Consider the following 20,252-nt stretch of genomic DNA (forward strand, 5'->3'; position numbering starts at 1 on the left):
CTTGCGTCACTGCGTGCTATTACGACTGTGCGCCATACATACACTCTGTTGCAGAAGCTGGGATTGGGTAACTGCGGCCAGTCGCCTAATACATTGCAGTGCACGAGCCGCTGGAATCGCGTCATACATACACTACTCACTTCCTGGCAGTAATTTCCCTAGCTCTCTGAGACCCTACCGCACTCAATCAATTGCATATATACAGGGGGTGAAAAAAAGGAGGGGGAACACCAAAAACACAAGACATTACCATGCCTAATAAGATGTAGAAAAACCGTTGGCATTTGTCTTGGAATTGATAAAAAGAGATTCTGTACACTTTTCAGGGGAAACTTTTATCATTCTTCCTGCAAAATAATGACAAGTTTCACGTAATGATGATGGTGGTCCATAGCGAACACGCACCCTTCTCTCCACTGGTGACGACGGTGGCCAGGGAAGATGCGGCAACACATACTCGCGCTCACAAAACCATCCCTGGATGACACGAGATGCGTGAACAGGAGCCCTGTCGTCTTGGAACACAGAATCGTCACTGGGAAAGAAACACTGCAACATGGGATAGATTGGATCAGCCAAAATGGTGATATACTGCTTGGAAATAATGCTATCTTGCAGAGTAACCAGGGGGTCCATGGAATACCACGATATGGCTGCTCAAATCATCGCCGATCCCCAGCTGTATTTCACTTTTAGGACGCACACTCGGCTAGAATTGGGAACAGTGTGGCACAAGGCTCTTCGGACCAAGTGACATTTTTCCAGTGCTCCATAGTCCGGCACCCACGTTTTCCTCTTTACGGGCATTTCCATGACTGATTAGCAGTTTCTGAATTTCAGCTTGAACTGTATTTCCCTGCTTATGGAACTCCCTTCGTGTTACTTTTGGTACTTTCAGGGTTCTCGCGATTGCGACGTTCAGTTCTGCGTAACTTTTGCAGCTGTTGTCTTTTTACTTTTCGTGGCGATCCTCTTCAAGGACCGTTTGTTGTGATCACTCAATACGCACATTCGTCAGCGTTGTGACTTACCGGATGACGTTTTTGAGCTTCCCTTGTATGCGGTATAAATCTTCGATACGTAGCCTCTTGAAACACCAAACACTTCGGCTACCTTCTCTACTTACGTTCAAGCACGCATTTCTCACGGTTTTTTCATGTTCTTGTCCAACTCCTGTACACTGTACTGTGCAGAAGATAGGGTAATTAGTACCAATAATAACGATTTTCTGTCCAACTCCATCTGCATAATTAGCAACCGCCTTAGCCTCTCTTTAGTAACTCTGATACTTTCTGCACAAGTTCTTTAATGGTGACAGTCTCCCTCGAATACGATCTCTTTCTAAGAGTTGTCGAGAACTACGTTCTCTTCCTTCCAGTAATTTCCAATTAAGTTCTGCGATCATTTCTTTTACAATTTTGTATGTGTTATAGCGACCTGTTACGATCCTAGCAGCGAGCCCCTTAATTCGTTCGATGTCTGCTGTCGTACCTTCTTGTTAGGGCCTCCAAACGTTGAAGTAGCAGCCTATATTGATACGTGCTGTCTGTTCTGTCGGCCATCCGCACACGCCTCCCCTCCCGTCCAATCCAAACTCTCACCTGTCACGCGCAAGCAGCGCTCCCATCCATTATGCCCACTGCTCGTAACATTCGTTAAGCCCCGCGTGTCCGACAGAAATGACATCACATATCTGATATATATGAGCGTGGGCGGCTCTACGTACTTTCAGTGCTGATGCATCATATCTTCCCAACTCCTACGGGACTTAGCGAATGCTACGAGCTGCAGGGCTAATGGATTTTGGGGGAGGGGGCTACTTGCGCGTCTCAGGGGGAGAATTTGGGTTGGACGGGTGGCGTGTTCGGATGGCCGAGACGGTTAAGGCAGCGGCTCTAGAGAAGCAAAGCAACCAGGTTGGAGTCCTGGACCGCCACAAAATTTGAATCTTCAGCACTGATTTATTTCAGTACTTGTAGACAGTTGAACTCCTGATTTCTCGTAATAAAGTAGTCCATAACTGGTAGCACAAGCTGTATTCTTTAGAGATGAACTACATTTTGCCAGAACACTTTCAATGAGTGTTAAGTATTCCATTCGCCTTCCCTAAAATTACTTTTACATGTTTGGACAAGATCATATTGATTTTAGTTTCACCTCAAAAATATTTAAAAGATTTAGCTTACTTCATATATCGTCTATTAATGCTGAAATTGGATACAATAGCGCTGCTATTCTTTTTGTTATAACCATTACCTTGCATTTATTCATATTTAAAGAGAGCTGTCATTTGTTACGCCAAGTGGAAATACTGCCCACTTCTTTCTGCGTGTTATGGCAAATGAGACACTATTGGCCATTAAAATTGCTACACCACGAAGATGACGTGCTACAGACGCGAAATTTAACCGACAGGAAGAAGATGCTGTGATATGCAAATGATTAGCTTTTTAGAGCATTCACACAAAGCTGGCGCCGGTGGCGACACCTACAACGTGTTGACATGAGGAAAGTTTCCAACCGATTTCTCATACACAAACAGCAGTTGACCGGTGTTGCCTGGTGAAACGTTGTTGTGATGCCTCGTGTAAGGAGGAGAAATGCGTACCATCACGTTTTCGACTTTGATAAAGGTCGGATTGTAGCCTATCGCGATTGCGGCTTATCGTATCGCGTCAATGCTGCTCGCGTTGGTCGAGATCCAATGACTGTTAGCAGAATATGGAATCGGTGGGTTCAGCAGGGTAATACGGAACGCCGTGCTGGATCCCAACGGCCTCGTATCACTAGCAGTCGAGATGACAGGCATCTTATCCGCATGGCTGTAACGGATGGTGCAGCCACGTCTCGATCCCTGAGTCAACAGATGGGGACATCTGCAAGACAACAACCATCTGCACGAACAGTTCGACGACGTTTGCAGCAGCATGGACTGTCAGCTCGGAGACCATGGCTGCGGTTACCCTTGACGCTGCATCACAGACAGGAGCGCCTGCGATGGTGTACTCAACGACGAACCTGGGTGCACGAATGGCAAAACGTCATTTTTTCGGATGAAGCCAGGTTCTGTTTACAGCATCATGATGGTCGCATCCGTGTTTGGCGACATCGCGGTGAACGCACATTGGAAGCGTGTATTCGTCGTCGCCATACTGGCGTACCACCCGGCGTGATGGTATGGGGTGCCATTGGTTACACGTCTCGGTCACCTCTTGTTCGCATTGACGGCACTTTGAACAGTGGACGTTAAATTCCAGATGTTTTACGACCCGTGGCTCTACCCTTCATTCGATCCCTGCAAACCCTACATTTCAGCAGGATAATGCACAAACGCATGTTGCAGGTCCTGTACGGGCTTTTCTGGATACAAAAAATATTCTACTGTTGCCCTAGCCAGCACATTCTCCAGTCTCTCACCAATTGAAAACGTCTGGCCCATGGTGGCCGAGCAACTGGCTCGTCACAATACGCCAGTCACTACTCTTGATGAACTATGGTATCGTGTTGAAGCTGCATGGGCAGCTGTACCTGTACACGCCATCCGAGCTCTGTTTGACTCAATGCCCAGGCGTATCAAGGCTGTTATTACAGCAAGAGGTGTTTGTTCTGGGTACTGATTTGTCAGGATCTATGCACCCAAATTGCGTGAAGATGTAGTCACATGTCAGTTCTAGCATAATATATTTGTCCAATGAATACCCGTTTATCATGTGCATTTCTTCTTGGTGTAGAAATTTTAATGGCCATTAGTGTACGTTACTCTCAGCCAATAGGGGCAAAGGCAGCAGTGAGGCAATAACTGGATAGGATCACTTCAACAGCAGCAATCAGAAGCCTACCACGAAGGTGTTATGATAAATGATACAAAGGTAGTGAGACAATATAACGATCTACAGTCCTGGAAATTGAAATAAGAACACCGTGAATTCATTGTCCCAGGAAGGGGAAACTTTATTGACACATTCCTGGGGTCAGATACATCACATGATCACACTGACAGAACCACAGGCACATAGACACAGACAACAGAGCATGCACAATGTCGGCACTAGTACAGTGTATATCCACCTTTCGCAGCAATGCAGGCTGCTATTCTCCCATGGAGACGATCGTAGAGATGCTGGATGTAGTCCTGTGGAACGGCTTGCCATGCCATTTCCACCTGGCGCCTCAGTTGGACCAGCGTTCGTGCTGGACGTGCAGACCGCGTGAGACGACGCTTCATCCAGTTCCAAACATGCTCAATGGGGGACAGATCCGGAGATCTTGCTGGCCAGGGTAGTTGACTTACACCTTCTAGAGCACGTTGGGTGGCATGGGATACATGCGGACGCGCATTGTCCTGTTGGAACAGCAAGTTCCCTTGCCGGTCTAGGAATGGTAGAACGATGGGTTCGATGACGGTTTGGATGCACTATTCAGTGTCCCCTCGACGATCACCAGTGGTGTACGGCCAGTGTAGGAGATCGCTCCCCACACCATGATGCCGGGTGTTGGCCCTGTGTGCCTCGGTCGTATGTAGTCCTGATTGTGGCGCTCATCTGCACGGCGCCAAACACGCATACGACCATCATTGGCACCAAGGCAGAAGCGACTCTCATCGCTGAAGACGACACGTCTCCATTCGTCCCTCCATTCACGCCTGTCGCGACACCACTGGAGGTGGGCTGCACGATGTTGGGGCGTGAGCGGAAGACGGCCTAACGGTGTGCGGGACCGTAGCCCAGCTTCATGGAGACGGTTGCGAATGGTCCTCGCCGATACCCCAGGAGCAACAGTGTCCCTAATTTGCTGGGAAGTGGCGGTGCGGTCCCCTACGGCACTGCGTAGGATCCTACGGTCTTGGCGTGCATCCGTGCGTCGCTGCGGTCCGGTCCCAGGTCGACGGGCACGTGCACCTTCCGTCGACCACTGGCGACAACATCGATGTACTGTGGAGACCTCACGCCCCACGTGTTGAGCAATTCGGCGGTACGTCCACCCGGCCTCCCGCATGCCCACTATACGCCCTCGCTCAAAGTCCGTCAACTGCACATACGGTTCACGTCCACGCTGTCGCGGCATGCTACCAGTGTTAAAGACTGCGATGGAGCTCCGTATGCCACGGCAAACTGGCTGACACTGACGGCGGCGGTGCACAAATGCTGCGCAGCTAGCGCCATTCGACGGCCAACACCGCGGTTCCTGGTGTGTCCGCTGTGCCGTGCGTGTGATCATTGCTTGTACAGCCCTCTCGCAGTGTCCGGAGCAAGTATGGTGGGTCTGACACACCGGTGTCAATGTGTTCTTTTTTCCATTTCCAGGAGTGTATATGATGCCATTTCTCTGCGGACAATAGTATCGCGAGTGAAATATACAAATCATTGTTACTGCCAACTCGAACCGATAAATCGCGTATGTATACTGAGAACACCTGTAGTCCTTTTTCCTAGCGGTGCGCCAGATGTTACTGTTGTTTCTGTTAAATATTCGTCGTCCAGTATGACGTACAGGGTTCTGTTAAGCAAAAATTTATCGAACTAGTGGCATATCTATAAAGGTACTCCGTATGGTAATATCTAAACTGCCGAAAAAAATGCAACAACCTCAAGGACAAAGTCATTCTAATGACAAATGAGATGACAGGTACTTCATCATTGTTGGAGTATATGGTAAAAAATTCAGACCGAATGAAACACTCATGTGACAAACAGTCAAATCAGTATACAGTGCATCCATCTCTGGCGGCAACGCAGGCGTGTATTCTCCCAGGCAAACGATCATAAAGATACCGAATGACATCCTACGACAGACTGTCCCACGCATTTTTAAGCAATCTGTTACAGTTCGGCAGTGGTTCTTGCAGGCCCTGGAGAATGAGTAAGTTCCCGCTTCGTCATGCTCCATACGTGTTCAACTGGCGAGAGATCTGGTAATCTTGCAGATAAGGGCAGTTGTTACACATCCCGGAAAACATGTTAATTCGCAGCATCCGTACGTGGACGTGCACGTCCTGCAGAAAAAGCTCTTCACTTTCCTGTTGAAGAATTGACAGAAGCAACGATAACAGTCTGTGCAATGTAGGAGGCACAGGTTACTTTACCCTGCAGAAACACCAAATACGACCGCGAATGGTAACAAAGTCCGTGATCGTACCTGTGTGTTATGGGCTAATGTGCAAGAACAGACAGTTCATCAGGTCTATGCTATATGCATGTACGTCCCTCAATCGCATACGGACAACACCAAATGTCCTGGAACGGGCAGCTCACCAGGTTCATGCCATATACCATGTACGTCCATCACTCCATACAGATGAAACCTACTCTCATCACTGAAAACAACAGAGCGCCTTTCCACTTTACAAACTCTTTCACTACACCAGAGTAGCTTGGCTGTGTCGTGGTGTTTGTGATAGCCTGGCCACAGACGGTTCCCAGCGATCCCTGATGATATAGCAAGTTCAACTTGTGGGCAGATATCGATCCTGGATTATGTTCGGTCGACCACCGCTGCTTGCACAATGCGTCGACCTCTATATGCGTCTGTTCTACGTTGACGTACAGAACCTGTTCTACAGGTAGGGGAATGTTCCCCAGACCACTACTGAAAGCAGCAACACAGCACCGAATGATTGTGTCCAATATGTGCAGCACCCCGTCGATATATGTCCACCCAACTTGCTGCAGGCCCACAATGCCGTCCCGCTCAAATGGCTCAGTAAGTACTCGTCAGTGGGGTATACCCTAGGATAAATGTTGGGAACACTGATCATCTCCGACTCAGCCATCTGATAGCCGATGACAGTGACAAATAAATCAGTGATACTACAGTCCCTCACTATGGTATATATTACACTGTTGCCACTGAACAATGCCCTTGAGGATGTTGCAATTTCTTTATTTCTTTTCTTTTTTTCCCCGGCAGCGTAGGTTACTCGCCGTCGGTTTCGTGCAAGGTGCAATGCCTTTCGGAAATCTAGGAAGTCAGAATCTACCCGTTCACCTCCATCTGCTTTTTTCAAGATGTTGCGTAGTAATAAAGCAAGCTGTGCTTCGCGCATATGGCTTTTTCTGAACCCCGCTCTGAATCTTTGACAAAAGCTTATTTTCGTCCGGGAGCGTTATAATGTTTGAGATTAGAATATGTTCTAGGGACCTGCGTCCTGTGATATATGATGTAGCTGAAACTCCTTGTCAGTTTTATCCAATGGAATAACGTAACACTTTGGCCCTCCAGACGCAGTTATAAATGGGTTGTTTAATGTAACTAATGCGCTATAGACGAGTCGATATAGAGATTTTGACTACCGGCTTTTATAGAGTAAATGTTGACGTCGTACTTTCGCGAAATTAACATTGTATTCCAATAGAAAAAATATTTTATTTCCGTTATAAACGTCGAAGACAAGTTAGGTGTTGGATGGAAATATAAGCTCAATGAATATACTTATACAAGAGACATTTAAAAAACGGGGATCTTCCCAGAAACGGTTAGAAATTGTTGAGACATCAAATGCAAAATGACTAATACTACATGTTATGTTGGGCAGAGTATAGTGAGTAGGTTTGTCGATTCCATTTGACTGATGAAGTCATCCATTTTAAAGCATGCGACCATACAGACGTGGCGTGTAGTAATTCCTTGGAAACGTCTTGACTGCTGCTTTTTGAGTAAAAATCAGATAATTGTGGCCAAAATTAACACAAAAGACAATCTTAGAAAAGCTTGTACGGTATACAAATACTACAACACCAATGTAACATCAGGAACGAAAGTCCACACTGAGTATAAGTACTTACAATTTGCTTACGAAAGCTCAGACAAGTGAACAATACAAGAAAAACGTGCTCTCTCATGTGCAATTGCCGTTAAGCGTATTTTCAAAAAGACGTTACTTCGAGATGTCGCATGCCCGACTGGAGGCAGCAGACTCGACAACCGTTCAAAATGGTTCAAATGGCTCTGAGCACTATGGGACTCAACTGCTGTGGTCATAAGTCCTCTAGAACTTAGAACTACTTAAACCTAACTAACCTAAGGACATCACACACATCCATGCCCGAGGCAGGATTCGAACCTGCGACCGCAGCGGTCGTGCGGTTCCAGACTCGACAACCGTATTACTTCAACTTGGTGCCACAAGGCACTGATCTCAAAGATCGAAGCATACTAGCACATAGCCTTTACAATATACAACACAACGTAAACATTCCTTACCATTTTACATCTGTCTTTTACGGTAAGCGTCATTTCTTCAATGAAAAAATATAACAACACAGGATATGTTACGAGTAGAACCTATCATAGGACATACACAGAGAACATTAACCACACTAGGTACAATGCCAAATATTCCATCGAGAGACAGCAATGTAAAGGCCACCATTATAAAAGAAGACAATATTCGTTTTTTAATTATTTCTTCAAACAAAGCAAACAGCTGTCAAACTATAGAGACCACTGATGGGCCATGTCTGAACAACCAAAACCTCATCATAAACAACAAATTTTCTAATCCTGTTAGGATGGATTGGGTATGGGGGACGGGGGACGGGGGGAGCAGGGAAGGGGCACGTGAGGCGGAAATAGGCTATGATTGGGGGAGGGACAGGGATGAGGGGGAGGTGAGTAGGAAAATAAGACGGGATGGTGGCGGAGGGCGGGTAGAGGAACGAGTAATGGAACGAAAGGTATCATAAAGGAACAGAGGGGAATGAAGAACGAACGGGGAGTGGGGGCGGGGGGATGTTACACTAATGGTACATTTTCCCTGAATTTTATATAATAAACATAATAATATTTAAAATTATAATTAAAACATAAGGCCCACGTTTTTTTCGAGTCCGATGTACGAAGTGTAATATGGGAAGTGATGTTTTATATACTGTAAAGCTACGTCCTTTGCTCTTTAGATCAACGCCATCTGGCGCCAACTTGAAGTAATAAGGTTGTGAGTCTGCATCGCATGGCATGGGATATCTCAAAGTAACGTCTACTGAAAATATACGTAACAGCAACTGCATATGACAGTGCACATTTTTTTGTATCGCTCACTTGTATGAGCTTTCCAAGCATATTGCAAGTACTATACTCAATGGGTACTTTCGTTCCTGATGTTACATTGGTGGTGTATTTATATAAAAGTTTTTCTGAGTTTGTCTTTTGTGTTCATTTCGGCCACAGTTATCTGATTATGATTACTCGAAAGGCGTGTGTTGTAGCATACAGAAGTGTGCTGTCAGGTGTCCACATTTATCATTTGGAAGAGCAGTACTGAAGCACATGCAAAAAATTTTTCCACGTAAAATCTGGTCTGACGTGTACAAGTAGTTTTGCGTTATTTCAGTTTCACATAAGTAAGCTATCTAAATTTTACCGACCAATACTTTTCTTTTCATATGAGATACATGCCCTGCTGCAGCAGGGAAAAGAAGAAAATTAGCGGAGAAACGTTCTTATAGGGGCACAAAACTTATGAGTATGTTCCTGCTGATTTAAAAGAGTCGGACTGAAATGTGGAGTACCAGCTGCCTCAGTCTGCCTTCCTCAGTAACGTAAGAAATTTTCTCAACACATTCTGGCATGCGAACATATTCTCGCTCTTTTTAACATGCAACTCGTATCTCACTACCATAAGCTCCCCTAACTGTAACTCGCTTACACCCACTAGTCCATCGATGTAAGTTGCTCACACCTATCCACTCCCACTTGATTCTCATTCAGTCATTATCTCTTTGTGTCTCTATTTCTGTGTCTCCTGTCTCACAACCACAGGCTCCTTCGCTCTGTCCTACTACTACTACTATCTCTCCCTCTTGCTCTCTCTTACTACTACTGCTGTCTCATTCATTTCTTCTCAATGTTGCTGTCTCTTCTCACTGTTGCTGTCTCTTCTCACTGTCACTGTCTCTGTCTTCCTTTTTGTCATTGTCACAGACTTTACCTCTCATTATCACTGGCTCTCATTCTCTTCCACTTCTTCCTCCTCTTTTCTCCTCTATCCTGGCACAGTATCCTTAACTCTTTTCCTAGCACAGTTCTGTCACTGTCAACAACGATCGATTGCCACTGTGTCCCTATCTTTCTCTCATACCACCATTGTTTCGTTCGCTCTTTCTATACCACAACCACTGTCTACTATCTTCCAATATTTATTACTTTTCAGCCTCTTTCCTACTGCCATTGTCTCTTCCTCTCTCGGCGTAAAAAGGCGCGAATATATTCGTATGTCAAAATTTTTGGAAAATTTTTTAAAAGTGCTGAGGAAGGGAGAATGAGACAGCTGATATCCCTTTTTTCACTCATAGTTTTTAAAAACAGGAGCATAGTAGCCTTTCTTGTGCTCCTATAGGAGCATTTTTCCGCGGGTTCCTTTCTTTTCCCTCTTAGAGTAGGACATGCCACTCACATGAAAAGAACTTTATGAGTCAGTAAAATTTTGATAGTTTACTTATGTGAAATATGAAATAACGGATAACTAATTTTACGCTTCAAACCGGATTTTACGTGCACAAAAATTTTGCATGTGCCTCAGTACTACAACGTAGGGTTGCCAGAACTCTTCTCATGATAACGGAGACACTTTACAGCATATTTATCCGTGCTGCGTCACTTTATATACCATGTTTTCGTCTCACTTCGGATATTACGTCCGTATTTTACGTGTACAAGTAGCGTAACTTTGACCCTCTGTATCTCGGGAAGGGATAAAGGTATCACGAAAATTTTCAAGGCTGTTAGAGACAGGGGTCTTAAGAACGCATAGTAAAAATGTGAGCCATTTCCTGCGCATAGCCGCCCCGGAATCGGAGACTCCGTTTTGGTATCCAAAAACCATGTTTCTCGGGTTTTCTCAGGAACCGCCTATGAATTAAATAGTGCCTCCGCAAGTCCCTTAAAATGCACCATAGGTTACATAAGAGTATAATGAAAAAAAGAACCAACCTATCTGCTCCATTTTTCTAAGCTGGAGGAAGTGTGTAATATTCGAACTTTGACCTCATATTATAGAATAGTTACAGGAAGACGATCCTTCTGTTGTGTGTACAAATGGTCCCTAGCCCAATGGCTATCCAAAACACTTGACCCCCTATCTTTCTGTCATCAACGTAGCTCAACGTGTGAGCCCCAAAAGAATCCTGTTATTATGTGCGGTGGTTCGGGACATATTACGTAGTGCGTGCTGTCGCATACGTTCCGATAGGTATTACGATCTTAGAAACAGTGCAATACTGCAGCTAGCGAATAACGTATAACACATTTTGAGCGCTGCACTATGTATCAAGATTAAATAATCCCGTCTCAAACCATCTACAGCTAATCTACATCTTCCATGAAGGTAGACTGCAGATTTGTGCGCCGACCGGTTTATGACTTATTTGCTCTGAAACACTACCGGAAATGGAAATCCGGGATACCGAATAGACAAATGTCCTACCTTCTGATCCAATCGAGCGCTGCCAAATCTCTGTGCGCTTTCCGTATGTCCTGAAGTCAGTGAATTACTCTGCAGCCTTTCCAGAACACTTGAGGTCAACAGTTCCACTGCCCGGCATGCAACCTGCAACAAATAGAACCACATTGATTACTAACAGTTCAAGTACAGTACATTATGTACAAGATGGCCAGTTCAGCGTGTTTTCTTTCCGTGTGCTATTAAATTATAGTCGGGCTGTATAGTACGGGAAAAGAGAAGCCGTTTCACAAAAGTGAACAAAAAACTCTCCATCTGGATACGCTGTTACGCTATATCCATTTAAATTTCGTATACAGTTAAGGTACGGAATCAAAGTTTGTAGCGTGTGTACTAGTTCTTGGGTTTCTTGCTTTTACACCATCGTTACAGCAATCACTGTTGATTCGGGACAGTAGGCTGTATTTCACAGTCACTATATTCTAGGTGGCACTTCAAGCAGCGAGTATTATCATGGCCTTCAGTATCGATAATTTTCAGGTGGGAGCTCTAAGCGAGTTTAGTTGCTGGCGAACTGTTGAGGCAGGCGGCAGGGCGTGAGATCTGCAACTGCACAAATCAACACATTAAGTTAAGCGTGAATCACCCACAATGCGAGGAGAAAACGAAATGAAACACCACGCTTCAAGACGGTGTGTTGGTATTTTAGTGACTACAAAACTCAGTGAAATTTAGAAATATTTTGGCACTATTAGCCCACATACTAGTATTAAGTTGCATCCTCTTTGGCCTGGTTGCATACTCTACTTCGGTGAGAGGGGTGTCGCAGAGCCGTTGTATCCTGTCCTGAGGCAAGCTGTTGTAACTGGTTCTGAGTATCTTGGATACTGGCAATGGGCCGGAGTGACGTCCGAGCTGATCCAACAAATGTTCTATCGCAGACAGGTCTGGGGATCTTGTTGGCGACGGGAGTACATCAGGATCATGCAGGCAGTTCATAAAGAAACGTGCTATGACTGATCAAGCATTGTCCTATTGAACAACGGCACCAACACGCTGGCGCATGAGAGGTAGCGCACAAAGACGCAGGATGCTCGTGACGTACCATTGTACCGTCACAGTTATCTCAATCACTATCAGTCGTGGCCTGAAGTCATACCGAAGGGACCCCCACACAATGACGCCAGGCATAACACGGCAATGCCTCCCCAAACCACTGGAAGAATATCGGCCCCCTCCCCAGGTCGCCGACTGATGGTCATCCAGGGTAGTGTAGAACCACGATTCATCGCTGAACACAATACGACGCCATTCACCTGTAGCCCACACTTGCCGGTCACAGCACCACTACAAATGTTTGTCCTGCTGTGTAAGCGGCAGCTTACGTATGGAACGGTAATCCCATAATTCGCCCGCTGGTATTCTCGGACAAATGGTGTGGAATGACACAGAATGTTGCAGCGGGTACACTAGTTGTTCTCGAATGGCAGGCGCACAGGGGATCACAACGCGGTTGGTGCTCAAAACGATGATGATCCTTTGCGGTGGTCAGATATGGTCCATCGGAATCATGACGAGTACTCCCAACCTCACATTCCAATGCATTGCAACATCTCTCACAGTCACGCCCAATGCTCCACAAATCCGGATATTGCACTATTTGACCATCCGGCCACATGGAGACACAACGAGATGCCTTTCAAACTCCGTCAGGTGCTGATAACTCTGTCTCACACGAGTAAGCGTCATCTCCATGTGCTTCACAGTGATCACTCAGCATCTGAAACTGTTCACGGCCCTTACATCATACCAGACCTGATAATAATACTGAACACGAACAGACTAATACAGTCTGGTGGCCTTTCTACCGGTTACAGAAAATTGGAACTTGAGTCATTTACATACTCTTCGATTATGTGTATGTGTACGAAGCTACAATGACATTCGATCATGTCTTCTAGGTGCTTCAGATTTTTTAGCAGGCAGTGCACATTTCTCCAAGTTGCTGTAACGACAGAGCCTCAGTTTTCGAGAGACAGAACGCGACACAGACGATTCTGTATTGCTTGTCAATGTATCCCCACAAACGTCGATGCGGTAGGCTGTTGTTTGGTATGCAAAATAAGCAGTTTTCAAAACGTGCTTCACACGTGCCGCTCATTCAAGACTTTATATCACCAGTAACACTAATTTGCGACCACTAACTCGTTATTCAAAATATTCAGCTAGGGATTCTCGCTATCTATATAATTTTAGCCCTCATGGTTTGGGGTAGAATGTAGAGTGGTAAGTCACGGTACCTTATTTGGCACCCGGATGATGGAATCCCTAGCGAACAATATTCAAGTAATTGTGTTGAGTCGATAGTGAAATCAATGGAGACGTGCTGACCTAAGTTATTTTTAAGTTTTGGTCTGCAATAATAGTTACGTACAATAGCAATCTTAAGACAGATGTTTATGAAAAACATTTTCAGCTTCAGAGAGCTTACCACAGTGTTGTATCAGTTAGGAACTGAAACTTTTTTGTATCAGTAGGGCCATGCTACTTTATAAAGTCAAGGACCATGACATCGTTGTTCGAAGAAATTTGAATGAATGTGTTTGACTGGCCATCATCATGTCCCGACTTGAAACTACCGGATACGTTTCACTCAAACGAGAAAGCCTGTTGTACGGCAGAGTAACTCTTCATCGTATCTCAAGAAAAAATTTAACTTCCACTGAGTCATAATTTAGCGAAAGACCTTTCTCGAAGATATACGCAATATCAGTAGCAAATCAAATGGCTCTGAGCACTAGGTCATCAGTCCCCTAGAACAGAACTACTTAAACCTAACTAACCTAAGGACATCACACACATCCATGCCCGAGGCAGGATTCGAACCTGCATGATTAATATACCGATTCTGGACAGTACGGCCTTCGAACGGAAACTTTTTATTGGGTGGGGGAGGGGGGGGGGGTTGTTTGGGAAGGAGACCAGACAGCGAGGTCATCGGTCTCATCGGATTAGGGAAGGACTGGGAAGGAAGTCGGCCGTGCCCTTTCAAAGGAACCATCCCGGCATTTGCCTGGAGCGATTTAGGGAAATCACGGAAAACTTAAATCAGGATGGCCGGACGCGGGATTGAACCGTCGTCCTCCCGGATGCGAGTCCAGTGTTTAACCACTACACCACCTCGCTCGGTAAACTTTTTATTATTTTACCAAATGTTTATTACATGTTTCATATTGTGTAGCCCAAATAAATTGTTTTAAAGTTGCGCTCGGTGATCATGTACGGTGCAAGGGTGCGTTGCTGCACCGTATACGCAGCGTAACACGACTCCTATGCGGGCAACGGATTAATGTGACATTAGTTATACAACAACGAATATTCACTGGTACTAGGTTCGCTTGGATGTTGGGAGCTAAATTTGTTTCAGTGAACACAACATGTTATATTGAAAAAAGTATATGTGCAGAGTACTAGCTTTTTGTAGAACAAATTACTGTTAGCGAGCTTGACCCTTTACTTTCTTTACATTTGGAATTGTACAGAACTCAGTGTGAAGGTTACTGCATCGTCAAAGAATGGCTTGTACTTACGTGTTGTGAATAAAAACATATCTTACGACGCAGCTTTCGACCAGTATATACTTTTATGGAAATAATAGTGGCTTGACTTTTTTTAATCCACCTGGTGGCAGTGCTAAAGAATCAGTAGGACAAGCTTTCTGTACGCAGTCTCGTCAATAGTGCACTACACTTTACCAGATCTCTGCCCATAAACAGCACCTGGCCATTCGACTTCCCCATAAGTGCGATTCTGTGCTCGTTACAGTTCCCGTTGTTTCGCTCATTACGCCTAGATATTTAATCCACGTGACTCACTTGTCAGTCAAGCAGCATACTATGGATGCTATACTCTCACATAACAGGAAAATTTCTCATTCTCATTCGCATTAGTGTACTTATCATCAATTACAGCAAGGTGCCATTCACTGCACCAAACCGCTAAGACTCTCAGATTGCTCCCCGCCCTATCCGACAGATCGTCGTGCACGTGGAAAACAAGAGAGACCTTATCAAGCTTCCCAGAGGCTCTGCCTCAGACGAAGATTCGCTGTTCGAGACTACGCGTCGTGTTCTATTATTCAAAACGTCTTCCAGTCAGTCACATATTTAACAATCTTTTGCGCATGCTCGGACCTTTGCTATCAGTTTACAGAGTGGTAAAGTACCGAATGCTCTCCGGAATGCAATGGTCAGCACACGGTACCTATAGCAAATGGCTCAGTGATGCAGTGCAGATCACACTAAGACAGATGGAATCAAAACTGTAGCACTCGGTGTGGATGATGGCAACTCACATCCTTGATGTGTGCCTGCACAGGCGATGGTGACCAGCTACACTGTATGCACATTCAGATAGTGACAGCTGGGCAGCTAGATGATCCGGGCTCAAACCCCAGTCCACCTGGGTAAGTGACCAGTACTGACTGGAAACTGGTCAGAATCATGCATGCTGGTCAGAAGGTACCAAGTCAGGAGCTCAATGTTTTAGAAATGATAGTTTTTTTGGCCTCAACGTCCGGACAAGAGTGAGGCGCTGATATGTCCATTGAACAATCATGATTTAGTTATTCCAGCTCTCCTGTTGTGCCCAAATCTGTGTAGCCCTGTTGGTGTGGTAATGGCCAGGCAAGAGTCTATCTGTTGGCCTGTTAGCAGGATACTGCGTACGAAAACGGCGAGCTGCTTTGTAAATCCATTCTGATTTACGGATAGAAGCTTCTTCTCTCTCTAGGAAACTCATTATATTCGAGCTTAGAATATACGCAAGGGTAACTTGCGCATATTCCCTCTTATCTACGGGGGTAGCAAAGCTTTTTTTTTCAGTCGTCTGCTTTTTTTTTCGCTTGCGAGGGGTTCACAATAAACGCGAGCTACGAAAGAGGCCAACGCAACAGAGTAATCGGCGTAATACCGAACTGGGACTCCATGACAATCTGACGTTTTATTCGTTTGTAACTATGCTATAGTCACGGTAGCTGACAAAATAAGTGTTTGGAATGTCATTTGTAATTCGGAATTTCACCTGTTCCCCTGCGCCACCCAATACAATCAAGAGTAAATTAGTCACGCATTCCGCAGGAGAAAAGCGCCAGGATCCGCAAGGAGCGTATTCCCGAGGGAAAGACGAAACCAGCTTAACGGCAGCGCCGCATGAAAAAGTCTCACGGGACTCTGGGCGCCAGCCTCGCAGCCGCCAGCGGCGGCACACACCGCCGGCGGAAGAGCGTCGCCAATTAGCAGCTGCATGCCGCGGTTGCGTGCTCGCGTGCGTTAATTACCTGTTAGCGCGCCTGGTCGCGCCAGAGTTCACTCGCACCTGCGTTCATGTCACATGATTTTCGAAGGAGCTGCATCGGAAGGCCGGTACAAACTTCCTGCAAAGGTCAGGCTTCCTTAAGCTGGTAAGTGCAACTGCGCTTTCGTAAATGTAGTCCAGAAATAAAGGAGGAAATGCCAATTTCATTTGTTTCTGGACTACGACAGCATCACAGTTGATGTTACCGACGCTGACAAGTGTCAAAGAAACGCTATCACATAACAGTAAATATAATGATTAAATTTTGAACCCTTCAAACCGCATGCCCCACTGAAGGTGAGATAACTGGCAGTGTAGTAAGTTGTAGTAACACGCAGTGGCCCTTAAGGGAATAAATCTTACGCCGGTAGATGTTTCGGTCATGAATATTTTCAAATAAAAAATGGTTCAAATGGCTCTGAGCACTATGGGACTTAACATCTATGGTCATCAGTCCCCTAGAACTTAGAACTACTTAAACCTAACTAACCTAAGGACATCACACAACACCCAGTTATCACGAGGCAGATAAAATCTCTGACCCCGCCGGGAATCGAACCCGGCCGTATTTTCAAATAAATTTTTTACTCCCATCTGATTGACATGTGGTCGCTAGCACTACACACACACTAATTTCCGACTCTTCGCAGAAAAAACGTTCAACATTTACTTTTCCTGTTCACCACAATTCGATTCCATAACTCATTTAAAATGCCAAACTTAACATTATTATTATTATCAAACGGTAGCAAATCGTTGTTCATACAAATATTTCCAGTTCTGACGATAGCCAAGTCACAATAAAACTTTCATAAGAAGACTGACTACCTTCTGACTGACTTCAGACAGGCCCGTTCTCCCTCCCCGCACGCCACCATGATTTCCTCTTATGCGTCAACCTCTTCATCTCTGAGTAGCACTTACACTCAACGTCCTCTACAATTTGTTGGATATAATCTAAGCTCTGGCTCCCCCTGCACCTCCCTATAGCACAATGGATGTTATTCACCGACGTTTAAGCAAATGACCTATCATTTTCTCACAGATTCTATACTCTAACTAGAGATGGGTTGATTCGGGGAAATAGACCAAACAGCGAGGTCATCGGTCTCACTGTATTTGGGAAGGATGGGGATAGAAGTTGGCCGTGCTCTTTCAAAGCAACCATCCTAGAATATGCCTGAAGGGATTTAGGGAAATCACGGAAAACGTAAATCAGGATGGCCGGACGCGGGATTGAACCGTCGTCCTCCCGAATGCGAGTCCAGTGTGTTAATCACTGCGCCACCTCGCTCGGTACTCTAACTAGAGCAATCATTTGATAGTCACCCGTGGACTACGAGTGGGTCTTTGACTAGTAATCGAAACATCCTCGGTTCCGGGTTCTAACCTCGCCACTGCTTAACTTTTAGATAAAAATCATCAGCAATGGCGGCAAAAGACTTTCGGCATAAGAAGTCACCGTCATTTTGTCAACGGCCTTGTCAAGAAGGGACAGAGGTTCAAGGCACTCTCTCGCCCTTGAGATGGGAAACTGCCTCTAAAAGGCGGAAGAATCAGCAATGATCAACAGTATGAGGATACAAAAGGCGATGGAAACCACTGCAATGAAGACATGTAACAGGATATGTGGCCTGTAACTGGAAAAGTGTCATGATGCTCTCTCCATTGGCAAAAGACTCCGGAATAGTCCCCCATTAGGATCTCCGGGGGGGGGGGGGGGCGGACTGACAAGGGGGAAATTATCATATGATTGAATAATCAACGGAAGGATAAAGTTCTACGAGTCGGGTCGTGGAACGTCTGAAGCTTCAACGTGGTAGGGAATCTAGAAAATCTGAAAAGGAAAATTCACAAGCTCGATCTAGATACAGTAGGGGTCACTGAAGTGTAATGGAAAGAACACAGGGATTTTTGGTCAGATGAGTATAGAGTAATATCAGCAGCAGAAAATGGTATAACGGGAGTAGGATTCGTTATGAATAGGAAGGTGGGGTAGAGAGAGTGTTACTGTGAACAGCTCTTACCAGAACATGCTGAAATCGTTATAGGTACAGAAAGCTGGCTTAAGCTTGAAATAAGTTCTTCAGAAATTTTAACGAAGTCTCAGACGGTGTTCAGGAAAGATAGATTAGGCAGAATTGGTGGTGGAGTGTTTCTGTCTGTCAGTAGTGGTTTATCTTGTAGTGAAGTCGAAGTAGATACTCCGTGCGAATTGGTATGGGTGGAGGTTATACTTAACAGCCGAACTAAGTTAATAATTGGCTCCTTCTACCGACCCCCAGACTCCGATGATATAGTTGCTGAACAGTTCAGGCAAAATTTAAGTCTCGTAACAAATAAATACCCCACCCATACGGTTATAGTTGGTGGGGACTTCAACCTTCCCTCGATATGTTGGCAAAAATACTTGTTCGAAACCGGTGGTAGGCAGAAAACATCTTCCGAGATTGTCCTAAATGCTTTCTCCGAAAATTATTTCGAGCAGTTAGTCCACGATCCCACGCGAATTGTAAATGGTTGCGAAAACACACTTGACCTCTTAGCCACAAACAATCCAGAGCTAATAGAGAGCATCATGACTGATACAGGGATTAGTGATCTCAAGGTCGTTGTAGCTAGGCTCAATACCGTTTCTTCGAAATCCACCAGAAACAAACGCAAAATAATTTTATTTAAAAAAGCGGATAAAGTGTCACTAGAAGCCTTCCTAAGAGACAATCGCCATTCCTTCCGAACTGACTATGCAAATGTAGATGAGATGTGGCTCAAATTCAAAGATATAGTAGCAACAGCAATTGAGAGATTCAGACCTCATAAATTGGTAAGAGATGGAACTGATCCCCCATGGTACACAAAACAGGTCCGAACGTTGTTGCAGAGGCAACGGAAAAAGCATGCGAAGTTCAGACGAACGTGAAATCCCGAAGATTGGCTAAAATTTACAGACGCGCGAAATTTGGCACGGACTTTAATGCGAGATGCCTTTAATATGTTCCACAACGAAACCTTGTCTCGAAATTTGGTACAAAATCCGAAGAAATTCTGGTCGTATGTAAAGTACACAAGCGGCAAGACGCAGTCAATACCATCGCTGTGCAGTGCCGATGGTACTACTGTTACCGACGACTGTGCCGCTAAAGCGGAGTTATTGAACGCAGTTTTCCGAAATTCCTTCACCAGGGAAGACGAATGGAATATTCCAGAATTTGAAACACGAACAGCTGCTAGCATGAGTTTCTTAGAAGTAGATACCTTAGGGGTTGCGAAGCAACTCAAATCGCTTGATACGGGCAAGTCTTCAGGTCCAGATTGTATATCGATTAGGTTCCTTTCAGATTACGCTGATACAATAGCTCCCTACTTAGCAACCACATACAACCGCTCGCTCACCGATAGATGTGTACCTACAGATTGGAAAATTGCGCAAGTCGCACTAGTGTTTAAGAAGGGTAGTAGGAGTAATCCATCTAACTACAGACCTATATCACTGACGTCGGTT

General features: G+C 45.2%; 1 protein-coding gene across 5 annotated transcripts in view; it reads right to left on the reverse strand.

The window, feature by feature from the left end:
* The window catches only part of LOC124619560 (RNA-binding protein fusilli), a 775,817-nt gene extending 764,269 nt beyond the window's left edge, over window positions 1-11,548 (reverse strand). For 3 of the 5 annotated variants that reach the window (XM_047146046.1, XM_047146048.1, XM_047146045.1), the window contains exon 1: window positions 11,420-11,541. The gene's annotated coding sequence lies outside the window, so the exon portion shown is untranslated. Of the gene's footprint in view, window positions 1-11,419 lie in introns of all 5 variants that reach the window. The other 2 variants (XM_047146047.1, XM_047146043.1) reach the window with 1 other exon arrangement.
* Between the last annotated feature and the right edge of the window lie 8,704 nt (window positions 11,549-20,252).

This window comes from Schistocerca americana, chromosome 6 (genome assembly GCF_021461395.2).
Source record: "Schistocerca americana isolate TAMUIC-IGC-003095 chromosome 6, iqSchAmer2.1, whole genome shotgun sequence".
In the NCBI taxonomy this organism is placed as follows: domain Eukaryota; kingdom Metazoa; phylum Arthropoda; class Insecta; order Orthoptera; family Acrididae; genus Schistocerca; species Schistocerca americana.